This window comes from Paroedura picta, chromosome 3 (assembly GCF_049243985.1).
Source record: "Paroedura picta isolate Pp20150507F chromosome 3, Ppicta_v3.0, whole genome shotgun sequence".
In the NCBI taxonomy this organism is placed as follows: domain Eukaryota; kingdom Metazoa; phylum Chordata; class Lepidosauria; order Squamata; family Gekkonidae; genus Paroedura; species Paroedura picta.
The window spans coordinates 168,625,396-168,641,884 of record NC_135371.1 but is presented as its reverse complement, the minus strand read 5'-3'; the positions used below and the strand labels follow the sequence as shown (position 1 = coordinate 168,641,884).

Genomic DNA, 16,489 nt, shown 5'->3' with positions numbered 1-16,489 from the left:
GGAGGGGCTGGTGGCAGTGGATGGAGGCTGTCCGTGCGGAGCAGTTGAAGCAGCAAATGGTGATACACGGGATGGATCCGACATGACTGGGGCAGCTTCAAGCGGTAGGCCACAGGATTCATCTGCTCCAAGCCCTTGAACGGCCCCACAAACCGAACATCGAGCTTATTGGACAGACGGTGTGCGCGCAAATGCCTGGTGGAGCATTTCTCTTGCAGGCTTGTGGAACTGATGTGAGAAGGTGGTTTCAAAACGTGGTTGATAATTGCTCCTCAGCAGTTCCTAATAAGCTTTTTTTTTTCTGGAAAATCTATCTGCAGCTCACATAGATGATGACATCAGAGATGATATTGAATGTGCCAAGATAATTGTTTCTGGTAGACATGGGATGTGGGCCTGGTGAGTCTGTTTTTGCAGAGCATAACTTGTATTCTATCGTTCAGCCACAGCTTGAATATATGTGGCCATGTTTGTAAATGTGAAAAACACCATATAGATCCTGAAAAAAACCAGAAATATTTAGCATTAAGTGATACCTTTCTCGCACGAGGAATATCCTGCGTTGAGCAGGGGGTTGGACTAGATGGTCTGTCTGGCCCCTTCCAACTCTATGATTCTATGATTCTATATTTAGCATCACAGCCTCCGAAGGTTGGCAGCATATTCAGCCCCCTCCTTATGACGTCACCAACATCCGAAGGCTGTCCAGTTGGTGGCCTACAATGTCACCATTTTTAAAGTGCAATGTGGTAAATCCAGGAAAGTGGATTTACCACCCGTTATCGCATGCCCCAGTGGTGCACAAGCAGCAACCAGTGATAAGACCATATGGAGGCGGAAACACGCTGTAGTTTCCTGAGTGATGTTCCGCTCCCACCCCTCCATTTCCTGACCACCACCATTTCTGCCGCCACCGCCGCCCACCTCCCTGATGCCTTCCTTTTCCTGCCCTGCCGCCACCTGCCCTCCTTAAAATAAGAGGATCTGGGGAGGGGAGGGAGGATTCCCTAATATATTGATGAAGATTCCCCACTGCTTGTCTGCATGCTTGCTTCGGTGATTTCCCCCTGGCAGAACTCATTGATGGAGCGCCCTAGGGTGGCCAACCAACTATGGATGCAATCCAACCAATGGGCACTTACGAAGGCCTTGGCCTCTATGCCCTATTGTTGGTCTTCTAGGAGAACGGGTTGGCCACTTCCATTCAAAGGTCTATTTTTAATTGTGGTTACCTCCTGGCCCATAAAGCAGAGACTGACTGTGAAATGCGTACCTGAAATGCCCCCAGGAAATCAAGCTGCTTCCTGCTCGCTCGCAGCATGCCAAGATCATCCCTGCAGCAGAGGTATAAATGCCAAAAGAGACTGGGTTGAAATCACATTTCACCCTTGAAAGAGTTGTACACATGAAGAATCGGGACACTGCAGCTCTCCTCTTCCTACTTCTGTCAGTCACTGAAGCAAAGTGGTTCGGGAGATGTGAACTAGCTAAGATTATGAGAAGAGCTGACCTGCTTGATTATGGGGGACGTGGCATATCCGACTGTGAGTTTGTTTTTTCTCCCATGAGATTTGCTGTGCTCTGCGACAATTCCTCTTCTCATATTCGTTTCCCAGCAGAGGAAAAGAGAAAATAATGTGGGCAGTAGGATACAGGGGGAAATGAAGAAACCTCTCATGAGTCTTTATGGGTTCCACACTCTGATTTTTATCCCCTCTATAATTTCCATTTCCTGCTCTGTTTGTTCCAGGGGTTTGCTTGGTTTTCTATGAAAGCAAATTCAATTCAAGGGTTGTGGGTCTAACAACCCCTGAGTGTGGCAGGAGCTTTGGACTTTTCCAAATAAACAGCTATTGGTGGTGTTCCAGGGGGAGATCTGAACCAAATTTTGGATGCAAGATGTACTGCCGTGGTAAGTATGACGTTGTTATTGGTGTAAATAGCTAAATGCCTGTGAAATTCCCTAAGAATGCCAGTGGTGTTTCTGAAGGACCTGTCTCACTAATGTTCTCCACTCTCATGTGGTCTTCCATCAGGCATCCTCTCTTCTCAACTTCCCTCTTTCCTCCAATTTCTTCTCCAGCCACAATCCCAGCCTGTGCTCTCCTACTATGGCTTCTACATTGTAAGAAGTAAAGGTCAGGAATGTTCCTACAGAAGATTTTCAGTAGATGCATGACATCAGCAATGTTAGAGGGTAGATTTTTGCTAATCTGGGTAATGGTTACAGAGATCTGAATGATATGAATGCATTCCATGATGGTCTAGTGTTTTTACCACGATGCTGAGTAGCTAGTAAGGATACATCGAAATCTCAATGTGGATCTGTAAATCTAGAATGTGGGGCCCTGCACAGAGAACACATATCTGTTTACAAATCTGGTTACTAGCCATCTGCAGCAATCTTTGCAGTGTTCACTGCTTGCTACTGTTATTGAAAGCTAGTAAGTTGTAGTTGTTAGTGCAGGCTTTCTCATCCTGTGGGGTTTCATGAAACCCTGGGGGTTCTTGAGACCCTTGATACTGTTTAGAGAATGCAAGGGAATTTATTGTTTTTAACATTTTTTTTAAGTATTGTTATACATTTGTTGGGAGATATGACTATATATGGTCATGTCGAGCCGCCCACCTCCCAAAATGACCAATGATGGGCTTGGAGGAAATGTAGGTTTGTGGATGCGTGGGAAGAAAGAAAGAAGCAGGGTATGGTGTGGACATTGTGTCTGCCATGTGGAGGGGGAAAGGGGGATAGGAGGGGGATACAGGGGAAAGGGTTGTATTTCCCACAAGACCTTGCAGTGTCCCCACCTTGTAATTGGGGATGGCCCGACCTGACCAGCCTCATGCTCTTGGGTCCATGTTATCTGGCAAAATCCAATAGTGTCAGATTTAACCCTTTGCTTGTTTGGGCCCATGTGATTGTCATGGCAAACATTCACAGGAATAAGTGATGCATTCATCAGAGAAACTTCGGGGCCCAGGTGCATCCACCAACGCAGTGATATGGATAAAAGATCACGAGGCTGGCCAGGTCCAGTTCAACCTTGCGTGCCCTCAACTCTTTAGAGCAGGACGGGGGGAGGAGACAAGTTCCCCCCTAGGCCATTCTAACTCTTACAACAGTTTGTGCTATACTCAATGTTAAATATATGGAAGGTTAAATTGAGTATCAGAGGGGAAAATACACCATTTTTTGCAGGATGAGAATATTCCAGAGATGTTCATTATCAACATCAAATGATCCCTGTTCCGGAACAATCTGATTTCAGTTGTTCCCATATTCCTACATGCATAACTTTCTGTACAAGGACCAAACTGTGTTAGCTGAAATTAAATGTAACCCCACAAGAAAGTTCTTCCTAGCCAAAGTACTTATACTGTAATTTGCAGACTGAATCTCTAGACGGGGGTGGCCCAAGAGTGTGGCTCTCCAGGTGTCCATGGACTACAATTGTGGGAATTTCAACCAGCTAGTAATAGGGTGAAATCAACCCTGAACAGTTGGTGTTATTCAAGCTGCTTAACTGTACCTGTGTGCTCACTAGTTGCACTGAGTGGTCAGTGGTAGCATCACAGTGAATTTTCTGCCCTGTGCTTGGGAGATCCCTTTGTTTGGCTCCCTCCCACTTCCTGCTTCTTCAGGAAGTGAAAGACTTCAGCTTTGCAAGAGTAGCAAGTGTCCAGCATTTACTCTTTCCTGCAGCCTAGGCATAGAGTCTTGCAAGGTGTTTTCTTTTAAGGTTTTGTAGTCTGCTTGAGGAAGGAAACTGAAGTAGATGAATATGCCATATATTTGTAAATAATCTTTCATAGTAAAGATTACTTGTTTTTAAACCATAAAATGCTATGAGTCTCGATCCATGCTCCATCCACATATTTAAAAAAGAACCGCCAACTTTCAAATGCACTGTTACTCTTCAGCTTTATTTCTCTGGAGGAGTGTTCCCCAACCCCTGGGCCGCTGCCCGGTATCAGGCCATAGAGCCCTCGGTACCGGGCCGTGGTGGAGGGGAGGGAGGCCAGGTGCCAGCGTGCCAGCCTCCCGTCCGCAGCACTCTGGGAGAACTTCGGGAGTGCTCTGCCAAGAGGCCATGGGACTTGCCTCGCCTAGCTCTCCCACGAAGTGCCCTCAGCCTCCCAGTTTTCGCGCTCAGCAGCCCTGGGGTCCCAGCAGAGGCAGACCGGAGCGAGCGAGCGGTCCGAATGGGCACTGCTTGCCACGGGGCTTCCTCTAGTTCCCGAGAGCTGCGCACGGCTGCACATCTCAGCGCCCCATCGGCCGGTTGTGCGAGCCGCCTCCTGCGTGGGTCCCCCCTTGGGAAATGCAAGAGCTCGGAGACTCTGGCGCAAAATTGCAGACACGGCAGCTGCATGCCTGCGTGTTTGCGCCTGCCGGCGAGCGCCGCACTGTGGGGGGAAGGTGAGGGCACTGGCGGGCGCAAATGTGAAGGTGCGGCAGGTCTGTGCCTGCACGTTTGCATGCCTGCAGGCATGCTGGCGCCCCAGCCTCCCTCTCCGCCCCCCCCAGTCCCTGGCCCGAAAAAGGTTGGGGACCACTGCTCTGGAGAGATTCATGATCAAGCCAAGTCCAGAAGGCCCAACGACCATGAGCCCCTGCCAACTGGTCTGGAGAGCCACTCTTCAAAATCATTCATGGTTGGACTGTCATGGACATGTAGGGCACGGAAAGCCCACAGGTGTGGGGCAGTGGCTGAGAATGTCTAGGAGCATTTCTCTTGCTGGCTTGTGGCTCTGATGTGAGAAGACCTTTTCAAAGGATGGTTGACACTTGCTCCTCAGCAGTCCCTAATAGGCTCTTTTCTTTCTGGACAATCTCTCTGCAGCTCTTGTGGATGATGACATCACAGATGATATTGAATGCGCCAAGATAATCGCATCTACTAGTGTTGGGTTGGATGCCTGGTGAGTCCATTTTTGCTTAGCATATCTTTTATTATATCATTCACATGTGGCGGGGAGGGTCTTCGACACGCAGTTCAATGGGGCGGCCAATAAGCTGGGCTTCTCTTTGCCGCAAATGGACATTTTCCAGGCAGATTAGGGGGTGGCCTTCACCACTGAGGCCAACACTGTGCACACACTGGGGAGCAACCTCAAGGGCACAACGGCAGAGTAGTGGGTAGATCAAAACATTGCACGGTTTGTCCCTCCATGCGGAATTGTGTGGGAATATCAGGGTTGTATTTTCTTTAGTTTCCCCCCTTGCATCTCTCTGTCTTCCTGGGGTTTAGTATCACTTTGCCATATTGGTTTGGCTTTAAGTCTATGCTTTGAAATTAGCTTTGTTGATCTCTAAACATTGCTTTAGGATGCTTAGGGCTGATCCTGCATTGAGCAGGGGGTTGGTCTAGATGACCCATGAGGTCCCTTCCAACTCTGTGATTCTTTGATTCTATGATTATCTTCCTTGTGTGTGCTGGTTTGTATTGGATTTGCGATCTGCAGGGGATTCTCACATTTGATACTGCTATAGATCGGACTCCAAGATCACTGCAAATGGGGACTGCAGTAAAGAGATTAAAAGACGCTCCTGGGGAGGAAAGCTATGGCAAATCTAGACAGCATCCTAAAAAGAAGAGACATCACCCTGCCAACTAAAGTGCATCTAGTCAAGGCTATGGTCTTCCCATTTCAATGTATGGCTGTGAAAGTTGGACCATAAGGAAGGCTGAGCATCAAAGAATTGAGTTTTTTAAGTCCCTTGGACTGCAAGGTGAGCAAACCAGTCAGTCCTAGAGGAATGCTCCTTAGAAGGCCAGATCCTGAAGATGAAACTCAAATGCTTTGGCCGCCTCATGAGAAGGAAGGACTCCCTGGAGAAGAGCCTAATGCTGGGAGCGATTGGGGGCAAAAGAAGAAGGGGACGACAGAGAATGAGGTGGCTGGATGGAGTCACTGAAGCAGTCGGTGTGAGCTTAAATGGACTCCGGGGAATGGTAGGGGACAGGAAGGCCTGGAGGATCACTGTCCATGGGGTCGCGATGGGTCGGGCATGACTTTGCAACTAACAACAACAATAGATTGGGACAGATCCTCTGATTTCCCATTCTTTGGCTTGTTACAGGAGCTCGAGAGCCAGCTTGGTGTAATGGTTAGTAGCAGTCCCCAACATTTTTAGGGTTGAGGACCGCCTCTGGGGGTGGGGAAGAAAATGGAAGCTGCTTTGATTCCCATTGTGGAGAAAGGCAGGGTATAAATGAAGGAAACTCATTAATAGAGCTGGAGATGGGAGGCAGATAAAAGGTAGGGGTGGGCAAATGGCTGAGAAGGAAAGAATAAGTTAAGGATAGAGGAAAAGAAATGGGAGGTGGCCAGAAGAAGGGCTCCTCTCCAGTCCTTGCAGGTCCCCAATTTGCACTATGCTAAAAGGGTGAAAGTGAAACGCAGGCCTTGTACTGAGATTCCTCTTATACCCTTATTTTACGTGCAGCTGTTACAAGAAAAAGTCATGTGATTGTGTATTTCCTTTTCTCTTTCTGACTTGCAGGCCAGGATTTACGAAACATTGCAAGGGGAGATATAATTCTCATTGGCTTAGAAACTGCTATTAATGAATTGCAGGAAGAAGGTGGAGTAAGACAGGAAGAAAGTGGAGCAGTAATCTGGCTATGGGAGGTTGCATTTCTCCACTGGAAAATCTCCAATAAATTGTATAGAAGCACGTCCTGTGTGTTGGTTATGTCAGGGGAATGAAGAAAAAGCTACAGCACACCTCACAGCCAAGTTCAGATCTCTTTCCAAGTGTCAAGAAGTCTGGGACCCCAAGGGGTGCCAGAATTAGTATGCGCAAATACCAGACTTAGCTTAAATAAAAGCAGCACTTGTTAGAATAATGTTCAGAATATAAATTTATCTGTTTGCAGCTCGTGTGTCTAAAGCAAGCAGCACACACAAAAAATAAAAACTTTCTTGATTGTTTAATGCAGTCTATTCCAATCTTTTGATGGCAGAGGAACATGTGAAACATTTTTCAGGCTTCAAGCCACACTTAGAGTTATGTCAGTTGGCTACGCCTCTCTTCCCTTCCAGAACTGCCATACCTGGAAGTTACATGTGACACGACGTTAAGGTTAGAGCCTCTTGTGGCGCAGAGTGGTAAGGCAGCCGTCTGAAAGCTCTGCCCATAAGGTTGGGAGTTCAATCCCAGCAGCCGGCTCAAGGTTGACTCAGCCTTCCATCCTTCCGAGGTCGGTAAAATGAGTACCCAGCTTGCTGGGGGGTAAACGGTAATGACTGGGGAAGGCACTGGCAAACCACCCCGTATTGAGTCTGCCATGAAAACGCTAGAGGGCGTCACCCCAAGGGTCAGACATGACTCGGTGCTTGCACAGGGGATACCTTTACCTTTACCTAAAGGTATCCCCTGTGCAAGCACACGACGTTACTCACTGTTTAAAAAGGAGCACACAAAATGGTATGCAGTGACCAAAAAAGGTTCCCATGTGTTCCAAAAGATAAAAGCCATACGGTGCAAATGAAGTTCACCAGCAACAAATAAAATAAATCCTAAACATTACAAAGTATCCATATATGGAATATCTTAACCATTAGTGGTTCTAATATATTTGTAGAGCCACTAAGGGTGAAGCGGTGTCCAGGACATGTCAGTGTGTCTGGATAGCACTTCTGGCTTCATGGATCAATCTGGGCTTGCCCATCAAATTTGGGTGCACTTGGATTTCAGTGCCCACCCTCAGAACACAGCCACGAGGCATGCTCACAGCCTTGCGGCCAGATGCTCCCTGGTGGCGGAAGAGAGAGTACTGTGCCACCCTGCCAAGCCTGATGCTTCAGCTAGCTGGATGCCAGATCACATGGTGGCCCAGCCACCTGCTGCAAGCATCGCCCATGCTACCAACACCCCGGACATTTAGGGCAATGGCATGAATTTCATTGGCTCCCCACACTAGCACCTGTTACATCCCTGGGTGCAACAGGATTTAGGACTATGAAATGAATATAACAAAAGGCCAGTGTTTAGAATTACAAAACAACAAAGGGACATATGCTGCCCTATCTGGCTGCACTCAGTGGCAACTGGGCGGAAGATACCTGGGCTGCAGAGCCCAGTCAGAGTCCACCCCAGAGTGAGGTCAAAGTCCAGTCTGAGTCAAAGCAAGCAGAGTTAGGGGTGAGGCAAAGAGTAGTCGAGAGAAAGCCAAGGTCAGTGTCCAGAGAAACAAGTAATCACCAGAGCCAGTCCAATTACCAAGTGTGTAGTCAAAAGCCGTTAGCCAGAAGTCACAGAGATAAGGAATCTAAGCCAGACAGCAGGGTTTCTACATAGATTGCACCCACGACAACACACTGCTGCAGCTCTGCCTAAAAGCAGCCCTGCTAATGAGCTGAGTGATTCCAGCTGGCCCATCACTCACTCTCCTGTGAAGCTGCATCAGCTGTGTCTGCTCTATGCTGGCACTGAGCCAGCAGCCTTGCACTTCTCCGCCTTTCCACAGCTACTGCTCGTCCCTTCTGCCTTAAACACCCAACATCCAGGCTGTCATCGGACTCTGGCTGTGCTGGGGCTGGGCACACAACAAGCTCCTTCCTTTCACTCCCTGCTTGCCCTGCAGTGTGCGAAGGAATCTGTAGCCTACGCTGGCTGCCCAGATGATGGATGTGGAACAGGCTTGGGTTGCTGTGGCAACTCCTCAGAGATGGGAGGTGGCAGTGGTGGCATGGCACCATCTCCTTTTCCAGGGCCCTCTCCCGGTGGGTTGGGATCAGATTTGGCCGGAAACCAAGTGTGGAAGTCTTGAACCAGATTGGGAGCCCGCTGGTGGGCTCCGTGGTCCGTTCCGCGGGCCCATAGGCTTCCCAGTCGATCAGGTACTTCAACATTCCCCGACGGACTCGGGAATCTAATACCTGCCACATCTGGTATTCTTCATCCCCGTCAACAGACACAGGATCCAGAGGGGCTGGTGGCAGTGGATGGAGGCTGTCCGTGAGGAGCAGTTGAACCAGGAAAGGGTGATACACGGGATGGATCCGACACGACCGGGGCAGCTTCAAGCGGTAGGCCACAGGAATCATCTGCTCCAAGCCCTCGAACGGCCCCACAAACCGAACATCGAGCTTATTGGACAGACGGTGTGCGCGCAAATGCCTGGTGGAGCATTTCTCTTGCAGGCTTGTGGAACTGATGTGAGAAGGTAGTTTCAAAGCATGGTTGATAATTGCTCCTCAGCAGTTCCTAATAAGCTCTTTTTTTTCTGGAAAATCTATCTTCAGCTCACATAGATGATGACATCAGAGGTGATATTGAATGTGCCAAGATAATTGTTTCTGGTAGACATGGGAAGTGGGCCTGGTGAGTCTGTTTTTGCAGAGCATAACTTGTATTCTATTATTCAGCCACAGCTTGAATATATGTAGCCATGTGTGTAAATGTGAAAAATACCATATAGATCCTGAAAAAAACCAGAAATATTTAGCATTAAGTGATACCTTTCTCTCACAAGGAATATCCTGCGTTGAGCAGGGGGTTGGACTAGATGGCCTGTCTGGCCCCTTCCAACTCTATGATTCTATGATTCTATATTTAGCATCACAGCCTCCGAAGGTTGGCAACATATTCAGCCCCCTCCTTCTGACGTCACCAGCATCCGAAGGCTGTCCAGTTGGTGGCCTACAATTTCACCATTTTTAAAGTGCAATGCGGTAAATCCAGGAAAGTGGATTTACCAGCGATAAGACCATATGGAGGCGGAAACACGCTGTAGTTTCCTGAGTGATGTTCCGCTCCCACCCCTCCATTTCCTGACCACCACCATTACTGCTGCCACTGCCGACCCACCTCCCTGATGCCTTCCTTTTCCTGCCCTGCCCCCACCTGCCCTCCTTAAAATAAGAGGATCTGGGGAGGGGAGGGAGGATTCCCTAATATATTGATGAAGATTCCCCACTGCTTGTCTGCATGCTTGCTTGGGTGATTTTCCCCTGGCAGAACTCATTGATGGAGCGCCCTCGGGTGGCCAACCAACTATGGATGCAATCCAGCCAATGGGCACTTATGAAGGCCTTAGCCTCTATGCCCTGTTGTTGGTCTTCTAGGAGAACGGGTTGGCCACTTCCATTCAAAGGGCTATTTTTAATTGTGGCTACCTCCTGGCCCATAAAGCAGAGACTGACTGTGAAATGCGTACCTGAAATGCCCCCAGGAAATCAAGCTGCTTCCTGCTCGTTCGCAGCATGCCAAGATCTTCCCTGCAGCAGAGGTATAAATGCCAAAAGAGACTGGGTTGAAATCACATTTCACCCTTGGAAGAGTTGTAGACATGAAGAATCGGGACACTGCAGCTCTCCTCTTCCTACTTCTGTCAGTCACTGAAGCAAAGTGGTTCGAGAGATGTGAACTAGCTAAGATTATGAGAAAAGCTGACCTGCTTGATTATGGGGGACGTCGCATATCCGACTGTGAGTTTGTTTTTTCTCCCATGAGATTTGCTGTGCTCTGCGACAATTCCTCTTCTCATATTCGCTTCCCAGCAGAGGCAAAGAGAAAATAATGTGGGCAGTAGGATACAGGGGGAAATGAAGAAACCTCTCATGAGTCTTTATGGGTTCCACACTGACTTTTATCCCCTCTATAATTTCCATTTCCTGCTCTGTTTGTTCCAGGGATTTGCTTGGTTTTCCATGAAAGCAAATTCAATTCAGGGGTTGTGGGTCTAACCCCTGAGGGTGGCAGGAGCTTTGGACTTTTCCAAATAAACAGCTATTGGTGGTGTTCCAGGGGGAGATCTGAACCAAATTTTGGATGCAAGATGTACTGCCGTGGTAAGTATGACGTTGTTATTGGTGTAAATAGCTAAATGCCTGTGAAATTCCCTAAGAATGCCAGTGGTGTTTCTGAAGGACCTATCTCACTAATGTTCTCCACTCTCATGTGGTCTTCCATCAGGCATCCTCTCTTCTCAACTTCCCTCTTTCCTCCAATTTCTTCTCCAGCCACAATCCCAGCCTGTGCTCTCCCATTATGGCTTCTACATTGTAAGAAGTAAAGGTCAGGAATATTCCTACAGAAGATTTTCAGTAGATGCATGACATCAGCAATGTTAGAGGGTAGATTTTTGCTAATCTGGGTAATGGTTACAGAGATCTGAATGATATGAATGCATTTCATGATAGTCTAGTGTTTTTACCACGATGCTGAGTAGCTAGTAAGGATACTCAATGTGGATCTGTAAATCTAGAATGTGGGGCCCTGCACAGAGAACACATATCTGTTTACAAATCTGGTTACTAGCCATCTGCAGCAATCTTTGCAGTGTTCACTGCTTGCTACTGTTATTGAATGCTAGTAAGTTGTAGTTGTTAGTGCAGGCTTTCTCATCCTGTGGGGTTTCATGAAACCCTGGGGGTTCTTGAGACCCTTGATACTGTTTAGAGAATGCAAGGGAATTTATTGTTTTTAATTTTTTTTTAAGTATTGTTATACATTTGTTGGGAGATATGATTATATATGGTCATGTCGAGCCGCCCACCTCCCAAAATGACCAATGATGGGCTTGGAGGAAATGTAGGTTTGTGGATGCGTGGGAAGAAAGAAAGAAGCAGGGTATGGTGTGGACATTGTGTCTGCCATGTGGAGGGGGAAAGGGGGATAGGAGGGGGATACAGGGGAAAGGGTTGTATTTCCCACAAGACCTTGCAGTGTCCCCACCTTGTAATTGGGGATGGCCCGACCTGACCAGCCTCATGCTCTTGGGTCCATGTTATCTGGCAAAATCCAATAGTGTCAGATTTAACCCTTTGCTTGTTTGGGCCCATGTGATTGTCATGGCAAACATTCACAGGAATAAGTGATGCATTCATCAGAGAAACTTCGGGGCCCAGGTGCATCCACCAACGCAGTGATATGGATAAAAGATCACGAGGCTGGCCAGGTCCAGTTCAACCTTGCGTGCCCTCAACTCTTTAGAGCAGGACGGGGGGAGGAGACAAGTTCCCCCCTAGGCCATTCTAACTCTTACAACAGTTTGTGCTATACTCAATGTTAAATATATGGAAGGTTAAATTGAGTATCAGAGGGGAAAATACACCATTTTTTGCAGGATGAGAATATTCCAGAGATGTTCATTATCAACATCAAATGATCCCTGTTCCGGAACAATCTGATTTCAGTTGTTCCCATATTCCTACATGCATAACTTTCTGTACAAGGACCAAACTGTGTTAGCTGAAATTAAATGTAACCCCACAAGAAAGTTCTTCCTAGCCAAAGTACTTATACTGTAATTTGCAGACTGAATCTCTAGACGGGGGTGGCCCAAGAGTGTGGCTCTCCAGGTGTCCATGGACTACAATTGTGGGAATTTCAACCAGCTAGTAATAGGGTGAAATCAACCCTGAACAGTTGGTGTTATTCAAGCTGCTTAACTGTACCTGTGTGCTCACTAGTTGCACTGAGTGGTCAGTGGTAGCATCACAGTGAATTTTCTGCCCTGTGCTTGGGAGATCCCTTTGTTTGGCTCCCTCCCACTTCCTGCTTCTTCGGGAAGTGAAAGACTTCAGCTTTGCAAGAGTAGCAAGTGTCCAGCATTTACTCTTTCCTGCAGCCTAGGCATAGAGTCTTGCAAGGTGTTTTCTTTTAAGGTTTTGTAGTCTGCTTCAGGAAGGAAACTGAAGTAGATGAATATGCCATATATTTGTAAATAATCTTTCATAGTAAAGATTACTCGTTTTTAAACCATAAAATGCTATGAGTCTCGATCCATGCCCCATCCACATATTTAAAAAAGAACCGCCAACTTTCAAATGCACTGTTACTCTTCAGCTTTATTTCTCGGGAGGAGTGTTCCCCAACCCCTGGGCCGCAGCCCGGTATCAGGCCATAGAGCCCTCGGTACCGGGCCGTGGGGGAGGGGAGGGAGGCCAGGTGCCAGCGTGCCAGCCTCCCGTCCGCAGCACTCTGGGAGAACTTCGGGAGTGCTCTGCCAAGAGGCCATGGGACTTGCCTCGCCTAGCTCTCCCACGAAGTGCCCTCAGCCTCCCAGTTTTCGCGCTCAGCAGCCCTGGGGTCCCAGCAGAGGCAGACTGGAGCGAGCGAGCGGTCCGAATGGGCACTGCTTGCCACGGGGCTTCCTCTAGTTCCCGAGAGCTGCGCACGGCTGCACATCTCAGCGCCCCATCGCCCGGTTGTGCGAGCCGCCTCCTGCGTGGGTCCCCCCTTGGGAAATGCAAGAGCTCGGAGACTCTGGCGCAAAATTGCAGACACGGCAGCTCCATGCCTGCGCGTTTGCGCCTGCCGGTGAGCGCCGCACTGTGGGGGGAAGGTGAGGGCACTGGCGGGCGCAAATGTGAAGGTGCGGCAGGTCTGTGCCTGCACGTTTGCATGCCTGCAGGCATGCTGGCGCCCCAGCCTCCCTCTCCGCCCCCCCCCCCAGTCCCTGGCCCGAAAAAGGTTGGGGACCACTGCTCTGGAGAGACTCATGATCAAGCCAAGTCCAGAAGGTCCAACGACCATGAGCCCCTGCCAACTGGTCTGGAGAGCCACTCTTCAAAATCATTCATGGTTGGACTGTCATGGACATGTAGGGCACGGAAAGCCCACAGGTGTGGGGCAGTGGCTGAGAATGTCTAGGAGCATTTCTCTTGCTGGCTTGTGGCTCTGATGTGAGAAGACCTTTTCAAAGGATGGTTGACACTTGCTCCTCAGCAGTCCCTAATAGGCTCTTTTCTTTCTGGACAATCTCTCTGCAGCTCTTGTGGATGATGACATCACAGATGATATTGAATGCGCCAAGATAATCGCATCTACTAGTGTTGGGTTGGATGCCTGGTGAGTCCATTTTTGCTTAGCATATCTTTTATTCTATCATTCACATGTGGCGGGGAGGGTCTTCGACACGCAGTTCAATGGGGCGGCCAATAAGCTGGGCTTCTTTTTGCCGCAAATGGACGTTTTCCAGGCAGATTAGGGGGTGGCCTTCACCACTGAGGCCAACACTGTGCACACACTGGGGAGCAACCTCAAGGCACAACGGCAGAGTAGTGGGTAGATCAAAACATTGCACGGTTTGTCCCTCCATGAGGAATTGTGTGGGAATATCAGGGTTGTATTTTCTTTAGTTTCCCCCCTTGCATCTCTCTGTCTTCCTGGGGTTTAGTATCACTTTGCCATATTGGTTTGGCTTTAAGTCTATGATTTGAAATTAGCTTTGTTGATCTCTAAACATTGCTTTAGGATGCTTAGGGCTGATCCTGCATTGAGCAGGGGGTTGGTCTAGATGACCCATGAGGTCCCTTCCAACTCTGTGATTCTTTGATTCTATGATTATCTTCCTTGTGTGTGCTGGTTTGTATTGGATTTGCGATCTGCAGGGGATTCTCACATTTGATACTGCTATAGATCGGACTCCAAGATCACTGCAAATGGGGACTGCAGTAAAGAGATTAAAAGACGCTCCTGGGGAGGAAAGCTATGGCAAATCTAGACAGCATCCTAAAAAGAAGAGACATCACCCTGCCAACTAAAGTGCATCTAGTCAAGGCTATGGTCTTCCCATTTCAATGTATGGCTGTGAAAGTTGGACCATAAGGAAGGCTGAGCATCAAAGAATTGAGTTTTTTAAGTCCCTTGGACTGCAAGGTGAGCAAACCAGTCAGTCCTAGAGGAATGCTCCTTAGAAGGCCAGATCCTGAAGATGAAACTCAAATGCTTTGGCCGCCTCATGAGAAGGAAGGACTCCCTGGAGAAGAGCCTAATGCTGGGAGCGATTGGGGGCAAAAGAAGAAGGGGACGACAGAGAATGAGGTGGCTGGATGGAGTCACTGAAGCAGTCGGTGTGAGCTTAAATGGACTCCGGGGAATGGTAGGGGACAGGAAGGCCTGGAGGATCACTGTCCATGGGGTCGCGATGGGTCGGGCATGACTTTGCAACTAACAACAACAATAGATTGGGACAGATCCTCTGATTTCCCATTCTTTGGCTTGTTACAGGAGCTCGAGAGCCAGCTTGGTGTAATGGTTAGTAGCAGTCCCCAACATTTTTAGGGTTGAGGACCGCCTCTGGGGGTGGGGAAGAAAATGGAAGCTGCTTTGATTCCCATTGTGGAGAAAGGCAGGGTATAAATGAAGGAAACTCATTAATAGAGCTGGAGATGGGAGGCAGATAAAAGGTAGGGGTGGGCAAATGGCTGAGAAGGAAAGAATAAGTTAAGGATAGAGGAAAAGAAATGGGAGGTGGCCAGAAGAAGGGCTCCTCTCCAGTCCTTGCAGGTCCCCAATTTGCACTATGCTAAAAGGGTGAAAGTGAAACGCAGGCCTTGTACTGAGATTCCTCTTATACCCTTATTTTACGTGCAGCTGTTACAAGAAAAAGTCATGTGATTGTGTATTTCCTTTTCTCTTTCTGACTTGCAGGCCAGGATTTACGAAACATTGCAAGGGGAGATATAATTCTCATTGGCTTAGAAACTGCTATTAATGAATTGCAGGAAGAAGGTGGAGTAAGACAGGAAGAAAGTGGAGCAGTAATCTGGCTATGGGAGGTTGCATTTCTCCACTGGAAAATCTCCAATAAATTGTATAGAAGCACGTCCTGTGTGTTGGTTATGTCAGGGGAATGAAGAAAAAGCTACAGCACACCTCACAGCCAAGTTCAGATCTCTTTCCAAGTGTCAAGAAGTCTGGGACCCCATGGGGTGCCAGAATTAGTATGCGCAAATACCAGACTTAGCTTAAATAAAAGCAGCACTTGTTAGAATAATGTTCAGAATATAAATTTATCTGTTTGCAGCTCGTGTGTCTAAAGCAAGCAGCACACACAAAAAATAAAAACTTTCTTGATTGTTTAATGCAGTCTATTCCAATCTTTTGATGGCAGAGGAACATGTGAAACATTTTTCAGGCTTCAAGCCACACTTAGAGTTATGTCAGTTGGCTACGCCTCTCTTCCCTTCCAGAACTGCCATACCTGGAAGTTACATGTGACACGACGTTAAGGTTAGAGCCTCTTGTGGCGCAGAGTGGTAAGGCAGCCGTCTGAAAGCTCTGCCCATAAGGTTGGGAGTTCAATCCCAGCAGCCGGCTCAAGGTTGACTCAGCCTTCCATCCTTCCGAGGTCGGTAAAATGAGTACCCAGCTTGCTGGGGGGTAAACGGTAATGACTGGGGAAGGCACTGGCAAACCACCCCGTATTGAGTCTGCCATGAAAACGCTAGAGGGCGTCACCCCAAGGGTCAGACATGACTCGGTGCTTGCACAGGGGATACCTTTACCTTTACCTAAAGGTATCCCCTGTGCAAGCACACGACGTTACTCACTGTTTAAAAAGGAGCACACAAAATGGTATGCAGTGACCAAAAAAGGTTCCCATGTGTTCCAAAAGATAAAAGCCATACGGTGCAAATGAAGTTCACCAGCAACAAATAAAATAAATCCTAAACATTACAAAGTATCCATATATGGAATATCTTAACCATTAGTGGTTCTAATATATTTGTAGAGCCACTAAGGGTG

At 48.0% G+C, this 16,489-nt stretch overlaps 2 long non-coding RNA genes across 2 annotated transcripts; both read left to right on the top strand.

Moving 5' to 3' along the window:
* The first annotated feature begins 1,230 nt into the window (after nucleotides 1–1,230).
* Nucleotides 1,231–6,949, top strand: LOC143831417 (uncharacterized). Its single transcript, XR_013228871.1, has 4 exons — nucleotides 1,231–1,544; nucleotides 1,751–1,912; nucleotides 4,845–4,923; nucleotides 6,509–6,949. It is a non-coding gene; the product is annotated as an uncharacterized LOC143831417 (long non-coding RNA).
* Nucleotides 6,950–10,261: 3,312 nt separating this feature from the next.
* Nucleotides 10,262–15,857, top strand: LOC143831416 (uncharacterized). The gene is made up of 4 exons (XR_013228870.1): nucleotides 10,262–10,440; nucleotides 10,645–10,803; nucleotides 13,729–13,807; nucleotides 15,392–15,857. It is a non-coding gene; the product is annotated as an uncharacterized LOC143831416 (long non-coding RNA).
* Nucleotides 15,858–16,489: the final 632 nt, after the last annotated feature.